Here is a 21916-nt window from a genome sequence, read left to right as displayed (position 1 = left end):
TTTTAGCAGGACGGATCTGAACAGGGAGAAGAGCAAAGATAGCACCTCGATAAAGCCGACCAGAGAGGGACTCAAAGGATCGGCAGTCAACATGAGAAAACAGCTCTGAGTTGGGTTTGCCTAGTAAAGAAAACCATTTAAAACAAACTGGCGATGTAGTAAATGTTTTGTGTGATTAATCTAATGTTTCAGAGCCTGTGTTTTGCTTCCAAAAATAAATCCTAAACCACTCACTGAGGAGACAGGGTAGAACACCTGAGTTGATGCCCAGATTTCCATAAAATGCCCCAGAAAACAATACACACCTATTAGAAGGTTACTACAAAAAAACAAAACAAAAAAAACACACACACTTTTCAACTTTTGTCCACCACAAAACACCACAAAAACATAACAATAAATAAGTTTGTGGTAACATGAAAATGTGTAAAAACTTCAAACAGCACAAATCTTCTTGCAAGACACTGTGTTCAAACTCGCAACTGCAAATATTTCCCCAAATCTTTTGTCCTTTTTAGCTTGTTTTAGAATGCCAGTTCACAGACGACCACCAAACACGAGATGAGAAAAATGCACAAGTATATGGACTTCAGCGCTGCAGTCAAGACGTACATAATCATCATCAGCTGGCTTTATTTTTATCCTATTTGAAAAAAAAAAACAGCCGCAGAAAGAGATCGTTTCCAGAGCAGAAATGTGCATCTGAGTCTTTCTACTGCCGGCGAATCTGTTTACGAACATTCACGTTGCATTTAGTCTGCACAGCTTTGACTTCGGTATCATGTGTGACGAATAAAAAACATTTTCATCGACAGAACCTCCTTGTCCGAGACTGTGCTTTAATCTGCCGACGATCCTTAAAGTAGATGTGTTGACTTTTGTGCGTTCTGTTCAAAATAAATTCATTAAATGTGCTGAAATATGAGCTAATGGACCAACTGAATGTAAAATGCACAAGTTTTTAACACTTTTTTCTCTAAATATTTGCTACCTGAGTGAGCGTCCTTAGTCGTCAAAAAGCCTCAACCACACCTGCAACCTCAAAGTCAGATTTGTCCCCACAGGGATGTCAACACAGCGGCGCTCGCAGGCAAAGGTGGTATCACACTCGCATGGCAGCATTCACACATTTTTAACACTAGCCAGCCTTCACGCCCCCCACATGAGCACACTAAAGGAATTTTGGCTGCAGGAATCCAAATATGCACACAGCCACACACAAGTTACTCTAGGGATCGCGATGTGTGTATATCCGTCTTTCCGCAGAGATGCCCTCCATCTGACTTTGCTAAAAAGCAGGAAGAAAAAGAAACAAAAAAACAATCTGAGCAGCTGTGACAGATCTCCACTCCAGTGCTTCTCCCAATTGCATGCATCTCCTCTCATTTGCTCTCCCTCCACTTCGTCTGCCGTTCCCGTCGCTGAGCCTTCGTACGTAAAAAGTTTGGACAGTGTTTGGAAAGCACTTCTCCAACGCTTAAAACGGAGAAAGCGTCCAGAAAACCATCCAGATAAACATTAAGATTTTTGAAAGACGCAGCCAGAAGATTGAGCTCCACACACGCACACACACAGTCGTGTACACTACAAATGCCAACTCTGTCAGCAGGAGATGAGATTGGACAAAAATACAATTTCCCTGCATCTGTTGTTTTTCTTCAGCTCTTGATTCGCTCCATCAATTTTTGTGTCCACGTAATTTTCCAAGCTCACCTTATAAGAAACTAAAGGATTCTCCGATTGCTGTTGTAGCAATACGGATAACAAGTGCCATTTGTTTCTGTTGCAAGACAAACGGAGTGTACGTTTTGTTACAGATTTAAAATACAAGACTAGTTTCTGCTGACACAGATGCTATAGTTTCAGAATTCTCTTTACAGCTGAGGGTACGCAAATGTGACAATTTTCAGATATAGAACAATTTGTGTGTATCATTTTCCGTTTACCACAGAAAAATATTCAGTTTCCTTTAGAAATGACAAACTGAACGTTGAGAAAATGGTAATTGGAAATTGCCTGCGCTGTAAGCAACCGTCCTCCACTGCGAAGAGAGAAGAGCTGAGCCAAACGAAGCGGCCGTTCATGTCAACTCAGTATTTGGAAGCTTAGCCAACACAAACTGAACGGCTTCGTTCGCTTCCTCTGCTGCCGTTGCTCAACCTGCAGACTGACTACGATTCTAACACGGCGCAGAAAATCGAGGTCCTCGTTCGCAATGACTCCTCCTGCTCACTGATTGGTCCAACAGAAAGTCTACCAGAGAAATCAAAGTCAATGGAAGAAAGCCCAGAGTGAGCTGTGAAATTGTGTAGGAAAGCAAAGGCTATGTTTTCCCCCAAAGCGGATGTGTTTTACTTTGCCTTCGTGTCTCACTTCCTGCTTCTCTCATGGCCTTCCTGTCAAATTGCTGCATGCCTCTAATTTTTCTTCACAGTACAAATATACATTTATCATTTTATTGTTTTTCAGCCTGCTCTATGAGTTTATAGTTTCGTTTTTTTTTAAATAAATAAATCTGACTAGCTCCTTAGTAAGAGATTTGGGAACCGAGTCACAGTTACGACTTATTTTGTTTTCTTTGCGCTCCATGAGCCCCTCCTTTTCCAGCAGCTCTACCGATACATGTTTTTACAGATCAATGCATCTCGTATGCTTTCAATCAAAAAGCTAAATGTTAAATCATTTTTAGAAATGGCAAAGATGTACTTTTTACAGTCTCAGGTTATATTTAAGTCCCAATCTTATGGGGACTACAACCCACTAAATCTAATGAGACTTAAGTGCTTCTTTTTTAAATTAAAATACAATCTGAATCACTTTGCACAACAGATAGTGCTCCAAAGAGTTTTCCTTCTGCTATGGTCCATATTTAATTCTAATAGAAAATTGTCTCTGGCATTAAACACAGATGGACAGACAGGAAGTCATGAAGCACAGCAGGCAGGGTGTGGGTAACTCCCCTCCTTTAGACGATCAGCCTTGACGTATTTGGATCGGAAAATTGGACTTTGGGAATCACCGCTTTATTTTTATGTTAAGAAAAATGCTGCTTGTGTGCGCGTGTGTGTGTGTGTGCTCTGATGGACTACGAGATAATTTTCGGACAAACCAACTGATTAAAACCCCGTCGCTCCGGATCGCTCGCAGTAATGACATTTATATAACTACAGCCAACGTGCATATTCTTTTATGTATGCATTTGCATAAATAGCTGCCGTCCACACTGCTTATGAATGTGGGCGTTATCTGTCCATTTGTGTAAACAACTGGCCTTTCAAGCTCGATCGTGTTTGTTTGTGTGGAGCAGATTGCTGGTGGGTTGAATTCAGTCAGACTAAACAAAACACGGGAAACATGTACATGTTTTGTCACTGTGGCTGCAGGAATGAAGCGTTCCCGCGGCCGTCTGTTCCTATGGAAAGCTCACCGAAGTGCCTCTGAACCAACATTCAATAAAATGAAAGCCACCTTATGATTAAAAAAATAAATAAATTAAGTAACGGTTAAACTGTAGGCTTGACACAGTTTTCCACAAGAGAGCAACAAGTGTACGTGTGTGGTTTTATTACACCCCGGCTTTTATACAGCTAAGACGATAATGATGCTAACCAGAGCTGGAAACCACAGCAATAGATGAGCAGCACTCAGCCAGACGTCCGCTAATAAGATCCATTCTGCTCACTAACAGGCCTACAAATAATACGGCTGGAGGAAACCAGAAATGCCAAGACTTTTTGCAGCAGGGCTGCTGCTGGATCCCTTTGGTCTACGGAGATTAAAGGCTATATTTCAGTGAGCCATGTGGCTTTGGTTATGACTAATTGTTTAAGAATTTAAAAAAAATGTTTTCAGTGTCAAGATACTTGCTTCCCATGGCATCTTTAGTCATTTATTTTATTTCATTTGGGGAATCGGTGCAGTTTGATGATCTGACGGTTGCTTGTGGTTTGCAATAATTAAATCCAATGAAATGGCAAATTGCTTAGAGCCAACCATATGGATACTTTAACATATTCCATCCACTAATTTGTTTATGTTTTAGTATTTAAATGCACGGCATCTTGCTTCATTTTATGTAAGCCTGTATTTTGCTGTGGTGAAAATACAGCAACGCTCACATTTATTAGCCCTGCTAGTTAAAAATATGTTAGGAAATCCTTAATTTATTTAAATATATATACTTTATATTTAAATATAATCATACATTTAAAAATAATAATAATAAAAAGCTTTCAAAAGAATGTTAAGAAACCTTCCCATTTAAAATTCCTTGTGCTACTATTATTCCAACAATCACAGTAAATTAAATGTGGTCACAGCTTTTGTGTGTGTTTATGTGGATCAAATGAATTGGTAATCCACGACTTCTTGGGAAAAATGACACAACAGACGATATTTTCTCTCTTCTCCAATTCTTCAAAGTGGGAAAGACAAGAGAACATGCCAATGAAGCCAGAAGCGTTTTGATTTCTCCAAGTCAGGAATTTGCAGCAAGAAATGACTCCTACTGATATTTACCACTATTAAAGAAAAAAAAGTCAAACGTGAGACTGAAACCGTGATAAACGAGTCCCACAATTTATTGGTTAATGATCAGAAAGAGTCAGCTTATGAAAAATATATCCATTAATCCATTAATCCATTCATACCAGTGTTCATACAGACCATTTAACCTTATTTGGGGTAAATACTGATCATTGTACTCCAAAATACATTCAGCAACAAATGAATAAAACTGAGCATGATGGAAGTGGAATTATGCCCCTTTAAGAGGTACGTCTCTGGATGAATCCATTAGAGGAAAATGTTCCGTAATCCGCTCTAGTTCCACGTGAGAAACTTTTCAAATGTTCTCGGCCAGGGTCGAAAGTTTGGCGAGGAGCTACAGTGACTTGTTTTCCCTGCTCAGAGACACTTCATCAGTTTGAAACAGAGCAGGCCTCTGAACAACAATGTTTACCGTGAAAGTCATTTTTATGCGACAGCGATACACAAATCAGTGGACAAAAGCATAAACAGCAGCCACTCTCTATTTTATGTCACCGGTGAAAGCGTGTGCGTACGTAGCTGTGCCTAACAGTTTATCTGTTGGTGTGTGTTTGGATCAGATTAAGCCATTTCCTATCATCACAGGGAGTTCCCCCCCGCCTGCACCCTCCACTCATCTTCTCACAGACTTTCTCCACATTGTGCCTGGCTCTCCCCCATCATTCCTATCTGCAGTGTAGCTTGTTAACCAAATAAGGAGTTTGGAAAATCCATGGGACTCCCTCGCAGACACACAGACGGCCTCTACACAGGAAATGTCTTCGGGGAGCTTGTAAATTTGATTGAAAAAGCACAAATGAGTGCGTGGCGCTCGCATTTAGAGGGGAATAAAAAGAATAAAATAAAAATAAAAAGTCATCTGTTGAGATGTATCCTTGGAGACATGGAAGTCTGTACCTGTAATGAACATCACTGCACTTAAGGGTAAAAAAATAACCAAATGTATATTTATATATATACATACACACACACCCCCACGCACACCCCCCCACACACACACACACACATCTATGTACTGTTAAGGTAAGCAATTGAGGACTTTACCTTAAATAGAGCTCCACTCCAGAGGCGTGTTCAAATACGACTGAGTAGTAAAACAGCCTCAAGCTGTTTTAAGTTTCAACTGAGGGTTTTTCCTCTATGGACTTATTAATGCTGACTTCATCATAAAACACTAGTCAAGTTCATGCAGGGACAAAATGTACAAACATTAAACATTAGAGAAAGCTAGCAGAGCTTGGTGAAGAGGAGGTGGAACAATGAGGGCAAAAACAAAACGGGCTGGAAAAACAAACACGTGACTCCTGCTAAACATGTACCAATCAAACCTCCGCAGAATGAGATGGGACGGGGTGTGTGTGTGTGTGTGCGTGTGTGTGTGCGTGTGCGGGCGTGCGCATGGGTGTTTGTGTGTGACAGAAACAAGCTATAGAAAATAAACTATATGAATGCTAATCAGCTGATGCTGCCAGAGCAGCTGCACTGCTCCAATATTTCCAGGCCATTTATGAGATCTCAGATGCATGATGGGAGCAGAGCACACAGAGAGTGACACAGTCAAGTGGGCTGATTAGCCTCTGGAGCCACGAGCCATGATGGAAGCGGAGAAAACACCTCGTTTCTACTCGTCATGCCTCGACACAAAGCGCAGTTTTCAGAAAAGGTTGCTCAACGGTCCGTTGGAGCTGTTGGATTCTTCTTCTGTCCCTTTATTTGAACTTTTCTTAGTTCATATTTAAAAGTGCAAAACTTTTTTTTTTTTCCCCTCCCCAAAACCAACAAACACATTAAAACACCACTATTTGCCCTGCCAAGTGTAAACATGAATGTGCAGGTTGGAAACGAAACTACAAAGAAAAAAGTTAATTTAGCTCGATAAACTTTTATGCATGCAGTTTAATCGGCATTTCGATGCCTCAGATACGTCAAACAATCTATTTTCTTCCCGTTACATAAACCAGAACCAGCGCATTTGTTCTGCCTTGCCACAGCTGCCTTCTAAATCTGGATCTTCTCATTCACTTGTATCCAAAGCAGATATGTCCACGTAATTATTTTCTGTCTAGATGTCATTCAGAAGCTTATTCCTCTGCCTACATTGACCGCCTCCATTTGAGTTATGTTTAGCATTTTGCTTCTCACAAGCAGCCACTTCCTCCACTTTAAAAACAACAAGATACACAAGGAGCACTCAGGAGACCCGCACAGGGAATCGTACAGCGGAAACGCGGCCCAATAAAGAGAAAGTTGTTGTTCTATCATCCAAGTATGATAAATCTATTCCTTTTTAGAGATGGGGAGCAGTGAGATGGGATGGGGTTTGCAACCAGACTACCTTCTTCCATTCCTACATGCATCATCAGCAATGGGAAAGTTCAGAATGGGCATCTTGACTGATCTGTAGCTATGACCCCCAATAGGGAACAAATTGCAATGCACTGAGCAATTTGACACTTTTTTTTATATATCAGAACAGATGCACATGCATCAATGAGCCTTAAATGCTCATAACCTTGATGCTAATCGGTGATTTGGATAACTTGAGAGATGCGGACCACAGCAGACTGGGAATACCCCATATGAGCTGAAGTTTGGGAGATTTGACCAGTTTTCTAGTCATCACCTCATACCACATCAACATTGACAGGAAAGTATTTACTTGTTGCCAAATGCATCCCGCCCTCCAACAAGTGTCATTGTAAGATTGATATTTTCCACTACACCCTCCAGTGGTCATAATGTTATGCCTAATCTGTGTAAAAATAGTGTAAAACCTACAATACCAGAAAATTAACCAATGATTTGTAAGCACTGTGGGAATACAGCAACTGGCTAACTATTAGCTGCTAACGATGCTAAAGCTCCTATCAACACTAAATTAAAGGGCTACTTAAAAGTTTATCAGAGTCTGGACTTTATTTTTTATCACTAATTTTAAAATATATACAATAATATGCACCAATATTATTTTATTGGTGAAAGAATAAAATGTCCTTAGCATTTCTTGGCTTCAGGAGCTGCTACAAATTAGACTAGCATAAAACTGCACTACGTTAACATGCATGTTATACAAGGGTTACAGTTTCTTTGAAACACAGTCGACGTTCAGTCGAGCTGTTTCTTTATTTCCCAAAAGTTTTCTGAACTTTTTTTGTTCTTCTGAACTCCCATTTCGTAACATCTCGAACTGGTCATCTAGTTTTACCTCCAGAGTTTTGTGATATAATAACTAAAATCTGCACCACCTGCCTTCCACTGACTAGACAAAGGAACAGTTTTATCTCAGAAAACTAAGAGGTGCTGCTTTCAAACGTGCCCACATGCTCCCGTTTTTTTTTTTTTTTTCTTACACCGGAGACACCAGTGTCACGCTGATGCTTACACATATGCCTCATGGTATTAACAGTTGCTAAACTGCATAATTAGTTTTTTACACTTTTGCAGTAAACAGCCACACAGGACCCTTTCTTCCCCCGTGCATTTTCAGCCGGAGCCAGAACCTAACCCCATGCCAGGAACAAGGAACGGACAATTTCCACTACATTTCCTCCAAAAAATTGCAGTCTATGTCTTTCTGTTCATTTAAGTTTAAAAGGGAGATTACACCCCTACCCATTTTTGCTTTCAAGATTTACTCCATTTGATCTCTTAAACAGCAAGAGCCCATTCCACCCCTCAATCTTTATTTGGCTTATTTTACCCTCATTTAGCCTCTTCACTTCTTTTTGATGCATGCGCCCCCGTTTGCCAACTTCCTCCATTCCCTCTTCTGTTTTCTTTAATTACATGCTCAAATGCCTTGCAAGTCAGCAGTAAAGGCAATGTACTCAAGAAAACCCAGGTAAACAACCTTTAAAACGTAAATGCAGGCAGCTGGTAGAACAAGCGTTTAAAGTATAACGGATTGCTTTTATGTTGCTTACGACAAGTAGGGAAATGACATTCTGCAGCTGGGCAAAAACGATAAGAATCCTCAGGCATATTTCTTTACAGCAGAACTTAGAATTTACTTTTCATATCTTCAACTAATTTGCTGCTCTCATTGCTGCTAGAAATGGAGCAATGCAGACAATTCCCTCATATCAACCACGTTTCTTAGTACTAGGAAAGTTTTTAATTTTTGTTCGACTAGAAAGATTGGCAGGAAAAATTAGTAAAACATGGAAACATGTTTTCAGATAAATGTGTTCAAGTGCCCCATAAAGCACATTAACTGTCCATCCTTGGGTTACATCCAAGAAATACATTTGTTTAATGAAACTCCTCTAAAAACAGAGGTATTGATGATGTTTAGTTAATATTAGCGATGTAGGGAGCTATTGGCTGGCAACAGGATTCGATTTTAAGCTCGGCAGGCCTTGACCTGCGTTTGACAGGTCTAACAATTGGAAGTATAAACTTTTTCAATGCCAAGTGCTGTCAGAGTGGGCTTTCAACACTCTTCAGTGTGGAGGTCATTACTGTGGGAGGGACACTCGATGTTAGCAATTCTCAATGTAAGTTGGGTGTTTAAAAAAAAAAGAAGTAAAAGTATTTTCTACAACATGTTCAGACATTTTTGTGGGTCATTTCAGGCTGAGAGAGAGCGAGACGAAGCACAACTTAAAGCAGGAATACTAAAGGGAGCACAGGATACAAATTTTAAAAACAATTCCAAAGAAACAAAGGATTTGTTTTAAAGATCAATTAAAAATTCACTTATCAACTCTTTTCCAATATTCATATGCTCCAAGTATGAATAACCCCAGTAAACTATCAAAAGTTGTTCAAACTTTTAGTGTCGTAGTTCTGTAAGAAATATTAGAATCGTTTAAAATTTGCAAGTCAGTTAGTAGGTGGAAGCTTGGAGTTCAAAAATGCATCTATTCAACTCAGTTTATTTACATAACCCTAATTCAGAACACATAATACCAGGGCACTTTACAAAAAAGATTCATTCAACCCAATCATGCATGCATTCCATTTGATCTCGGTTTTCTGTCCATGCAAACCCAGCAGATTGCATTGAGACGTGGTCCTGCTGCAATCACGCCTTCTGAACAAGTATGTAGCGACAGTCCATAATCACTTGCATCGCGTCGTTGACAACAAGCAATGCGTGCAACGACAAAACATTCATTTGGTCCCGGAAAACAGCGCTTTGAACCGTCTGCCGGAGCGAAGTCTGGCCACACAGAAGGCAGCACAAGAAAAGCAAAAGGCGGCGCATTTCAAAGAGAGGGAAACCGTACAATAAACCTCTCTGCCCCTCTGCCCCCCACGGTCTCTGCTATTATCCTTAAACATCTAAGAGATGATGGAAGAAAAGAAGAGAGTTCTGCAGTAACTTCTTAACCTAGGTCTCTCTTCCTCCTTCCCCTTCTCCTTTTCCAGTTGTTGTCGGGGTTCATTTCGAAGCGGCACACTATCCCAGTTGGCAGAGCAACTCCACTCCACGCCTCTCTGGTGACACTTACACACCAACTCCAAAAATCTCTTTAATTTGCCCGTCCAATTTTCAGATGGATTTTTCCTGGCACAAACTGAGATGTCCTGTTTATGTCTCCTCTTCATCAGCTCTGTTTCAGTTTTCAGTTCGGCTTTCATATTAGTCTGACGTAGCAACAAAAGACTTATTCCCTTCCTCCTTTATCCACTTCCCTCTCAGTCAGCTGGCGTGGTTCGACCCAAACCCATTTGCACCTGGAAATGAAAATAAGTCCCAACTTTCCCAGGCTTGTGAGCATAGCCTTCAGAGTTCAATCTATTAATAGAATTGAAGGTGATACACTAACAAAATAGCAGATAATCATGCTGCAGAAGGAAAATATTTTTTTCATTATTTTATAAGTAGAAATCTTGATAAGTGTGATAAGCATCATGTTTTGTTTGGTAGCAGTAAATAAAATAGCTTTAAACGTCATGTAGTTAATGAACAAAGCTGAACTTTCTGATTCCCGAACCTCGGAGGTTTGTTGGAGAACATTGAAGAGAACAATATGAAGACCAAGGAACACAGAGCCTACAATAACACCACGTATTCTGCAATAACTGTTAGTGGTTCAGTTCACAAATTTGTCCTTTACAGAGTTGAAAGAAGAGACAGTTGAGAGAAAACATGCCAACGTATTCTGGTCCCATGAAATGAGGTTTGAGGATCTTAGCCTACAGAAGTGGAGAGAAACCTAACACTGTACATCATCCTGAACACACCAACGCTGTGGTGAAAGGTGGTGGCGGTAGCAGCATGACTTTCTGGTCTAGTCGAAGTTGATGGGAAGATGAATTAATGAAAAAAACAAAACAATTCAGGTTAATCCAAACATCTTAGCCATACAGCCGGAGCCACAATAGTGGTTGAGATCTGAGCATATTTATGTATCGGAATGATCCAGTCAAAGTGATGACCTAAACCAAGTGAAAAGAAGAGAAAAAAAAGGGCAAAATATTCACTATTTAGATGTGCAAAGCAGGCAGTCGTGTTGGTGGATCACAGAAAATCTCTAAATACTTTGAAGTTTGCTGCAACAAAATTAGCAAAAACTCAAAGTATCTGAATACTTTTGAAGCCCACCTTGTGGCCAGCGGGTCTGACTAGTTCTGCTAGTCAACTTATTGGGAAGAAGCCGCCTACTGGCCCTCGCCCCCCTTTCACCTTCACACCACACCTGCATATATTCCCAAACCAATCAGCCCCGTACCTTTCCCTCCACAGGCCGTATCTACTCACCAGATCCCCATTTATCTGTTTGCTAGGAACAGATAAAAGAACAAAATGAAACAGAAGTGCCCATCTCCCCTTCAGACTCCCAAGATTGCCGTCTCATTTCTCTGGGCAACACATTCAATCCACAGAGACAAAACCCAACAGCTCAAAAGGTCCTGCGGGATTTATTTGCTAGTCTGCAGCAGAACGGCAGATAACCGCTGTGGCTAATCAGGGCTTCTAAATCAGTGATATTAATCTCGACTTTCCTAATATACTTCTAGCCTTTGTTTCTTTCTGTTCTCCCATGTTGTCTCTGCTCTTTTCATCACTCGCACAAAGGTGAATCCAACTGGGTTCGGAGCTTACCATTTAATTAAAACATATATTTATTCAGTTATAGCCAGCCTACTGTTGAGAACGGGAGGCGAGTGGGGAGATGAATCGGAATGTTACCGTGGCAACATGAGGCCAGGGTGAAACGGTTTCTGAGTCGGTGTAATGGCTCCGCCGCCCGTTCTGAATGGCCCAGCCTGCGGATGCCCTTGGGCAGGACAAGATATTTAGAGAGATGAAGAGACACAAAGAGGCGCATGAGAACGGCATGAAAGAGGACAAGTTGGTTTATTAGTCCTCAGGTATAAAGTTAGATTCGGACTGACTGGAAGTTCATCGCCAGGTGTACAGTGTGTGTGTGCGTGTGGGTGGGTGTGTGTGTGTAGATTGTTCCAGCTCTCTGTTTGGTTTGGAATACAAACACAGCCTTCGTTTATCAGAACATCAAACTCTACAGTATGGAACCAAGGTGATACTCCATAAATAGTTCCTGTGATCTTCTGGAGACTCCTTGCATCTACAAACATGTGCTCAACATTAGTCTGGCAACACATTGAACATTGTTCCCTCCCCTGTTTGACCCTTCCCTGTCCCTGTAATCTTTTTAGCCAAATATGGATGAATCATGCTGAGTATGATTGGTCATGTAGGTGTGTTTCAGAGGGAGAGTGGTTCTTCCAGATGAGTTATGTTCACCTTGTTTTCAGGATGGAAAATCCTCAAAAACGTTAATCAACTCAAGATTTGATGCTGTTCTTACTGGACTCAAAACCAGCATCTTAATGAAAAGAAGATGAATCTTCTGCTGGTTAAAGGCTTTTAAATAAGAATGAGAGTTTTTTTATTATTATTATTATTATTATTATTATTATTATTATTATTATTATTATTATTATTATCCTGCTGCTGCGTTCCAGTAACGGTCAAGTCTTCCATCACATAGTTTGGCAGACAGGAATTTTCCTCAGACTATGACAAATGTTGCTGAAAGTTTTATGTTCCAACAGGATGTCAGACGAGGTGAAAAGCAAGTCTCCTGCTGAGAGGGCATAGCTGACCTGTCACATCTTAGTCATATGGACACACAAACGGTGCAGCTTACTAGAGACAGACTGAAAAGCACTCAAACCCAAGTCTCTGTATGCATCTGGGAAACATTTATGTACACGTATATTTAGCGTTTTTCCACCCAGAAGACTGAGATACTTTGCCTGAAGTCAGTCGATGTTGGCATGCCGACATTTGACCCCCGATGGAGCATTGGAAACGAATGGGTTTCAGGAAAGGGTCAGCCAATCACAGACAAGTATTTGCACACCTACACAAACAGCTGGTATTTTTATCCCATTAATCTGCCGTCGCCTGTCCAGGGACAGAGCGGATAGCAGGCAGCTTTCTAGGACACAGGCAAAATATGAATCCTTTCCTTGCTGCCTTCAATAATAATAAAAAACAACAAAATCAACAAAATCCCATGTAACCACTCCAAAAAAAACAACAACACACAAACTGAAATGATAATGATTGTTTAGACCTACATGACTCTATTCTAGTAAGCTAGTTAAACACTGCAAGACCAAGACTCCAATGGCTTTACTATATCCGTTGCTGATCTGAATGACTGAACCAGTACAAGGCTGAGGAAGATAAGAGACATTTAGCAATTCAATAGATTTGCAGTAATCCCTGCCCTCTGGGTGATTCGGGCTGAACAGAGAACCGAAGTGCAGACGTCCTCAGTGAAGCGCGTACAGCTGGCAGCTGAGGTGTCAGTGTCCGGCAGGAATGTTTGGGAGATGAGACCCTTTACCTTCACGTTGCCACAACTGTGCGCAAAGGCACAGGCCTCACCACCATGCGCTCAAATAGTAAGGCGCGTCACACTGCAAGCGCCAACTTTTCCAGATTCATATCTCGGCAGCCGCGTTCAGCCTCCTCGGCGTTTAAAAGATCAAAGTCTTATCGGTAATCCACAGGAGTGACCGGCTCTGCTTTTAAAGTCAGAAATGCAGTTGCTCCACAGAATACAAAGAAGAAGAAGAAGAAAAAAGAGGCAACGGCAGAGTCTTCAAGTTCGTATGGGATGCAAGACTATGGTGTTGAATCACAATACAAAACAAACAAACAAAAAAAAGGTGGTGAGAAAAAAAAAAGCAGAGAGGCTCAAATAACAGTTGAATGAATTAACATTCAGAGTTTTCCCCAGTACGTTATAAGCCTGGCGGGCCACCAGGCTTTACTTGTGCAATACTGCTTAGTGACAAATACTTTGCGAAGTAGATTCATGTAATGATGATCTCATTTCGGTTCCTCAGAGATTTTGTTAACCGTCCCCCTCTGTGTTAAACCCTCCAAAATGAGAGAACAGGTTTGAACTCCACTGGGATGAAACATTGATTGTCTGCTGCCATTTGAATTTCCACAACCACATTGGTCGACAGATTAAGACTCTTTTGGAGCGTTAGTGGCACCGTACTCCAAGTCTTTATAACTTTAAGTCCAAATGTTTTATGTTGATGAAGTCTGATGAAGTGTGGTGTGTGTGTGTGTGTGTCTGGCACATTGCTCGTTCCAGCATCTCCCCCTGTCAATAGTGCTGACTCAGCTCATGACAGTCATGAAAAAAAAGATCAATAAAAGTGAATTCCAGCTCAAGACATGCAGGGTTTTCTTTCTCGGCATTAAACGTCCGTCTTGAAAGGAAGTTAAGTCCCTTCGCGGACTCTCCTAATAGATTAGACATTTATTGATCCAGGGTAGCTTATAGGTTTCATTTGATGGGCTTTCCAATACAGAGAAACAGTTTTGGTAAATTGAAAACTATTCAAATGAGTCATAATAGGCCTCCTTCTCTCAAATCTGACTACAAATATAAGGAATCTCAAGGAATGAGAAAGCATTTCAAGCTGAGGCGGTTATTGTTCTTCATGTAAAATAAAACAATCAGCCGAGTGAAACATTAATTAGCCTAAGAATCGAAAACAGGTCAAACTGTTCCCAGTTAAATTAGTTTAATCCACAAAAAACAGCAATTATTTATCACAGTAAGCAATAGGAAATAAGCTTCGACTTTAAATGCGGCTCTGATAAAATGACAATTTTACCTTTATAACATACCATGGCTTTTCTCTGCCAAGCTTCAGCACCATGGACAGCACACAAAGAGAGGCTTTTACATCAACTTTTACCAACTTAGATTTTTAATCATACCACCGCTTAATGTTATACATGCATTGTGTGTGAAAGCTGAAGAAAGAAACCCTGCATATACAAAAATCATTGCTTGATTTCTATAAATCCTAATCCTAAAGTCCGTTTTTTTGGTGGGGGGGTTTGTACCTACAACTCAAACAGGACAACAACACACAACTGCATTGAGGAAAACAAGCAGGGAAGAATTAAAGCTCCACAAGATTTTGAATTAGAAGAGACATAATTGAGGATACAGAAAATGTAATGGAAACACTGGATTGTTTCCTTTGCACAAAATGAAAACATATTATTTCAACATCTCGATAGAAAGTGTGTCATCAGCTCCAGTATAGACAGCAGAAAAACAAACAAACAAACAAACAATAGGTTCCAGATGATCACTTTAGCATAAATCAAGATGAAGACTCATTGATAAGATACCAGTGATGTCGGAAGGCAAATTCAGAACATAGCTTTAAGTTAATCGTACTAAATTGTCTTCAGATTTTGTGCTCTGAAAAGTAAAGTGTTGAACCAGGAATACAAGTCTTGCTTAAGTTTGACAGTCCAACCTCAGCAAAATATATTTATGCAAGAATTTACCACATTACCACTTCATTAAAGTTAGACAGTATTTAAGGCTTTCTTTTAAATTTGCAGTAGCTGCTATTGTTTTAAATTTTGTTTTTACACTTTGCCATGTACCACTGCAAAATTAAACAGAAAAATGAACAGTTTACTTAGATTAAAAAAAAACATCTCTTTGGGGAAAAGGCACAATTAGGCCAAACAACATGTTTATATTGACTTTTCATTCCATTGTGGAGGCTTGTGAGCTTTTTTCTCAAAGATATTCAACATTTAAAACATAATACTTGAAGTTCCCTCTGCCTCAAACTGTATGGCCAAACTCAACAGCTCTATTTTCTTCTTGAGGTTACACAACAACAACCCTACTAAGATAAAGTGCACCCTTGCTGAAAATGTTGTTTTGAGGGCAAAATTATTAAAATAATAAAAATAATTTTTTTTAAAAAGATCCATCTGTGCAAAAAAAGTTGGACCATAATGGACAAAACATTCTTTACAGATCATAAAGACGTCCCCGTTTTGACTAATTGTGAACACATTCTAATATATCACACAAAATTCTAGGTAGTGAAAACTCCTAACATCTTAAATAAGAAAGTCCAATAAATTTTTGTTAGTTTTTTTATTGCAGGACAGGCAATTTGTCACCACATGCAGCCAGACGCTTTGCATCTTTCGCTTCTGAGCACCTGCCATCATCGCTGTGAAAGTGGCAGGTCGATGTTGTGACAAAACAATGGTTTCATTTGCTAACATCCTGCAACACCTGCCAGTCACAGCGCAGCGCCAACCAGGTGCAGAGGTCGCAGGCGCCTCGCCGAGGCCAACTGTCTGTCTCAATTATGCTTCACTGAAGGTCAGAGGGCAGCTGGGTGCACACGGAGACAACTCGCCTCTCACACACAGACGTGGGCAATCGCATCCGAGATGACGTGTGGACCTCATCGCCTTTTATATGTCAAAAATCGGAGTGCTGAAATTCTCATCACCTACGTGACGAAAACGGTGCGATAATGTTGCGTCATCAAACCTCGAGACATTCAAAGCAAAGTAATTTAGACGTTGTGTTCCACTTGGCTTTTATTCGCCAAAAATAAATAAATAAATAAATAAATAAATAAATAAATAAATAAATTTCCCTGTGTAAAAAAAAAAAAAAAATTCTAATGTGGGATTCCATAGTTTATCTGAGCTTAAATCGGTGTAATCATTTCATTTTGGGCAAATCCATTCATGTGAGCTCATGTTAGCTTAGCTTTTGCAGACAAACTCAATAAAACTAGTAAAACTGATGGAACAAAAAGGGATGAGAAACACAAACCACTATGATCAAACTAATTAGAAATCCTGCCTGTATAATTCTGCATTGTGATGAAACAGGAGCATGCACAGCATAAAGCACAGGGTTTGGACTTGGTGACAAATAACTTCCATTAAATTCGGCTGTGTACTAGTTTGGTTTGTATACAATATTCCATATGTGCATATTTTAAAAAAATAAATAAATCGATTTTCTTAAAGCTCTTTTATGTCAAATGCTCTCATTGAAAGAAAAGTGGGACCAATGTCAAATGCTGTGCTTGTGTTCACAAACTTGTGAATAAAGCCGATTCTGAATGAAGTCAAATACCCATCTGTGGTCGTTTCAAGGTTTAAAGGTTATATCTTCTCTCTACAAACACCTGCTTTGGTTTGTCAAGATTTGAAAAAGCACAAAAAGATGATCACTAGAACTGCTTTATACTTCACAGCTGCTTTCCACCGTTTTCAGTTTATCTAGAGGGAGGGAAAATAGTCCCTCCGTTCCTTTTTCTGCTCTGGATACAGCAAACATGCAGAAGGTTTAAGTTTTTGTTTTGTAACGTTGCGTTCATCTGATGTACCAGATGGTTTTTGCATTTATTGCTTCATATGGCTGAGTTAATATTTCCACCGCATGTTGAAATTATGCTACTGCAACAAAAGATGCGTTTCAGTCCTTTCAATGCATTTGACCTTGGAAGCCAAAAAACGCAACAAGTATTGCATTATGCATGAGGACAGCTTCATAGACTTAATTTTGTTAAATTGTTTAGAAAACAGTGTAATCAGTAGCAAATGGCTGAAAAAAAAAAGTTCAGATTTTGACTTTCACACTACAGTTGTCAGATTCCTACAGCTTCACCATAAATCTAATTTACATTTTCTAATCACACATGCAGCTGTGCACGTACCGACGGAGGGTGCGCTGCACAGCTGCACACCTTCCCTTTCCTTTCCGCTCCCTTCAGCCGCTATACCTGAAATGCGTGCGGTCGGCGTCGCATGTCTATGCACGTGCGTGATTGTGCGCATGCAACCGAGAAATTGTTTCCCCTTTGTTCCGTTTCATCGGCAAAGGCGTCGTCATTGTGCCACCTGCTCCGGAGTTCAACTCTCCCTGCGGTTACGTTCCGCTAAACGTGAACGAAATGACAGCCGGGGGGCCGGGCATGGTCAGGTGGAACTCATATCAATCACTCGACACAAAGATGCGACTTTATGAAGACATGCTGAGTCTTTGAGGCTAGTCAGCTGGCGACTTGATCGCATGAAGGTTCGTTGGTATAATCATCAACAATTTACTGATGAGTGGGGAGAGGTTGACTTTGCTTTAAACGATTGCAGGATCCAACTCTCCTATCCATTCACTTATACCGCACACACACAAAAAAACTAGCATTGCATTATGGAAGCAATTTGTCTGTATTCAAATTTTTAAATAGGTTTGTAAAGATCTAAAATTTTTAGGAGCTGGAGGGAAAAGAACATGAAAACTATCCCTCATACTCTTTTTTTTTTTTTTTTTTGCTGCTGTGCTTTAATGGCGTAAGCCTGAATATGTTTTCAGAACAAACATTTTGATGTCGCTCCATACAGCTGTAGCACCTGAAACAAACCATTTGTGACTAATAGCATCATCGCAGTGAATCATTTACTGGTCAACCTGGACATTTTCCACTGGTACTTTTGCCAAAAAAGGGGCAATAAGCAGAGCAAACAGAGCAATTATGTAATAAAAGCAATCACATTTGAGCTTTAGCTTAAAGTCAGAGATGAGCTGATTGGGTTTTCTTTGACGTCTGACGCGTCAGGTCTGAAAGTTTTTCTTTGTCCCCGTCCCCATAAGAACATACTCTTCAAGAATGCATTACGTTCCAGTCCATTTGATCAACTTGTGCTGCACTAACGACGCTTTTTATTGTGGAGATAAAATCTGAAAATGTATTCTTTATTTGTACACATTTTGAAATACTGACTCCTCCCAGTTGCTTATTACACCCTGTATGGCAGACAGGGCTTTTCCTGATCTGATCTGCTGATTGTAACTAATTTCATGTCATTTACTCTAGAAAACAGGAAAACAAAAAAAGTGATGCAAGTTTCTTTATGAAAGTGGCAGATTCCAGTCCTACAAAAACCAAAGGAATTACAAGATTATCATTATTTATGCAAAGAGTTTGTCCCTAATTTTCAGAGTGTGTTCCTAATATTTTAAAACTCAATTACTTTAAAAGCTGTTGGCTAATGCATTCACATGAGTTCTTAGCTTTCCAGCATTTATTGATTCAAAATTATTGTCATGATTTGACTAAAACCAACAAGGGGAATTTAATAGATTCTTATATCTTCCCGATTGATTGCTGGATCTCCATATTTATGGCTCAATATGTCAGTAAGAACAAATACGCAGTACTTGAAAAATATGATTAATAACTGGATGGCAAAAATGAAATATTATACTTGATTGTATCATTCAGTTAAGGCAGAGACATAAAATCTGGAAATAAGTATCCATTCACTTGTATAAAAGTAAAGTTTACTTGGCTGCCAAGCGGAGGGATACATTAGGTTTTTTGAACAGACGTCAACAGGTGTTTTTCCAAGTTCAAAAAAGCTCAGTATTCATCACAACTCCCACAACAACTCCACACAGAAGGGGGTTTAAAAACTAATAACGTAATAATGCCGCTAATTGGGTGGAAAATTACATTTGGAACAAGGCGCCTACCCTGGTGTGAAAATGTGAGAAGTGTTCCTGTGGTCTGTAGATGCCTAACAGCAGGCCTGTAACAATGAATATTAAAATACAGGTGTGTGTGTGTATTAGTGATCAAAGTCATTTTCAACCGATTTAGACATAAAAACGATGCATCGTTTCTGCAGATATCCATAGCTGGGATTAGCAAACATTGGCAAGAAGCAGACCAGGTGCAACTATGAAAATAGCTTTTGCGTTTATGTACAAAAACACACAGGCATCATTTTCCAAGGCAGCAACACATAAGCGGCATCAAAACTTCCCAGAATAGAAACGCTGAGGTTTCAGGAGCGAAACCTGAGTGCTGGGGCCGATTGATGGAGCTGAGTGGCTTTAAATCTGCGCAGACAGAGGCTTTGATTAAACGGCTCACAGGGATACCTTCTAAACAACAAGGCTACTACTTGGACGTGAATCTGAACTGTGCTGGTTACAACAGAAGTTATCAACAGTCCCCTGACAGGCACATGGCAGAGTTTATTCAGTAAAACAGAGTTTAAGAGGATTTATCCATCAATGTTGAATGTAGTTTTTGGTGCTTTGGGTTAAACACTGCAAAAGAAAGGACGATCAGGGCAGACGCAGGGGGAACACTTTGGTAATTGGCCAGCTAATTCATGAATAGCTTAAGGTCACTACCTGAGTAAAGAGTAAATAAATATTTTCCCATTGAAAAAGCCTGCTGGTAAACAGGATTAGTAATTTTATAGGGTCAGTATTAACATTTAGACAATTTCTATACTGTAATGACCCAATATCCAAACAACATGCCAAGTTTATGTCATATGTAATATTCTTATGTTTAACGTTTGGTGAAACTTTGATCATACCCTGCTGCTCCAACTGAAACCGCAAAAGCTCCAGGTAGCGTGTTTAAAGGGGCAGTATCATGTAAAATCAATTTTGAGTTTTACATCATGTTATAATTTTATTCCCTAATCAAAAACATACCTGGAGTGTTGACTTGATCCTTTCATGCATGTTTGAGAAATCCTTTAATCTCTCACGGCAACCGGTCAGCTGTGCAAAACGTCTGGGTGGACCTAGCCCCGCCTTCGAGGACGAAGCTCCTCCTCACAACTTCAATTTCCAAGCTTAAGCTACAGAGAGCCCCCCTCCACCGTCACTCCCCCACTCGGCTCCTTCAAACTAGCCAGCAGCAATTAGCAAACATCTGGTGGAATGTTGCACCTGCTGAGCTCATTATAGGAGCTACTTCTCAGTGCAACACTGGTAAAAACGCTGTTAGAGGATTAATAGAGGAGCCATGTTGTGATGACTTCCAGAAGGCGGAGCTTCAGGAAGAGCAGGAGTTTTAAAGAGAGACCCGATATCAAGTTGTTAAATTGCAAAATCTAATTTCCTTTAAGTCATTTTTTTATGTTTACAGCGTTTTTGTACTAACTCAAGGTAACAGTTACTTGATTTTATATAAAATAATTTCATGTGGCTGGAAAACACATAATTGCAGTAGCAGTGTTACTAAAACAAAGAGGTTTTCTTTTATTTTTAACATGTTTGGTGCTTACTGCACAAAATGTGACTGCCAGGTGTAACATCTGAACACACGACCGTCCCAGTTAAGAGTTTACAGACACATTCTGCATTCAGATGGTTATAAAGAGTCACCAGAGGACAACACAGACAGTACAGTACACAGATTAAAAGCCTTTTTGGATTTCAGAGCCATAATAATCACTTAATCCTCATTGATACGTCTCTCTGGTATTGGTGCAATTAGAAATGCAACTCTGATGAAAGGTCATGTGGGTGAAAAACATAATAATGGTGGATGAGAGTGTGTAACCTCAGGAGTCTTAGAAGATAACGTTTGTTTTAGAAAATAAATGAGTGGAAAAGTCTGCTTATTAACATTGAATGTGTAATGATCATGCATAAAAGAGTGCACAGTTTTCATACTAAAACTTGGCATACGGAAAAATTTGGAAAAGTGCACCGCACAAGAAAAATCGGATGCATAAAGGAACATGCATAAAGGAACAAAGGTGCACGGCCACACATGGCCGTGCACCTTTACTTTATAAATCCTAGTTTGCAGAAAATAGAGCGCAGCTGCTGGTCCGTCCTGTCGCCACCCATAAATACATCTTAATGTAAATTAGCATAAATACCCGGAAGTCTGCCACCACGTGAAGCAGAAACCATGGTAACGTCCTTGTTTGAAGCAGTATAAGTACTTATAATAATAATAATTATATATTTTACTTAAAAGGTGCTTTGAGGACACATAATGTCACATCACAACCGTAACTTGACATCCACTGCACAAGTTGATGTAGGATATTACAATTTTTAATTTTTTCAACCAAGACTCTCAATTTATATTGGGTTACGCAAATCAATAAAATGTCCTAAAAGACCAGCATAGTGTTATCTAATCCAAGTTCCATTGTTCCATTTAATGTTTGTTTTTAATGCACGACTTAGAATGAGTTGGTCCAAAAAACCAAGAAAAAAACCATCTGAAATTGTGTTTTCACAAT

General features: G+C 39.8%; 1 protein-coding gene across 2 annotated transcripts in view; it reads right to left on the bottom strand.

The window, feature by feature from the left end:
• Window positions 1-21916, bottom strand: part of slc8a1b (solute carrier family 8 member 1b) — a 148220-nt gene that overhangs the window by 53673 nt on the left and 72631 nt on the right. The gene's annotated exons all lie outside the window — the stretch shown is intronic.

The sequence above is a fragment of the Xiphophorus hellerii genome, chromosome 22 (genome assembly GCF_003331165.1).
Source record: "Xiphophorus hellerii strain 12219 chromosome 22, Xiphophorus_hellerii-4.1, whole genome shotgun sequence".
NCBI lineage: Eukaryota > Metazoa > Chordata > Actinopteri > Cyprinodontiformes > Poeciliidae > Xiphophorus > Xiphophorus hellerii.
The sequence above is the reverse complement of the archived record's forward strand: the minus strand, read 5'-3'. Positions and strand labels throughout refer to the sequence as shown.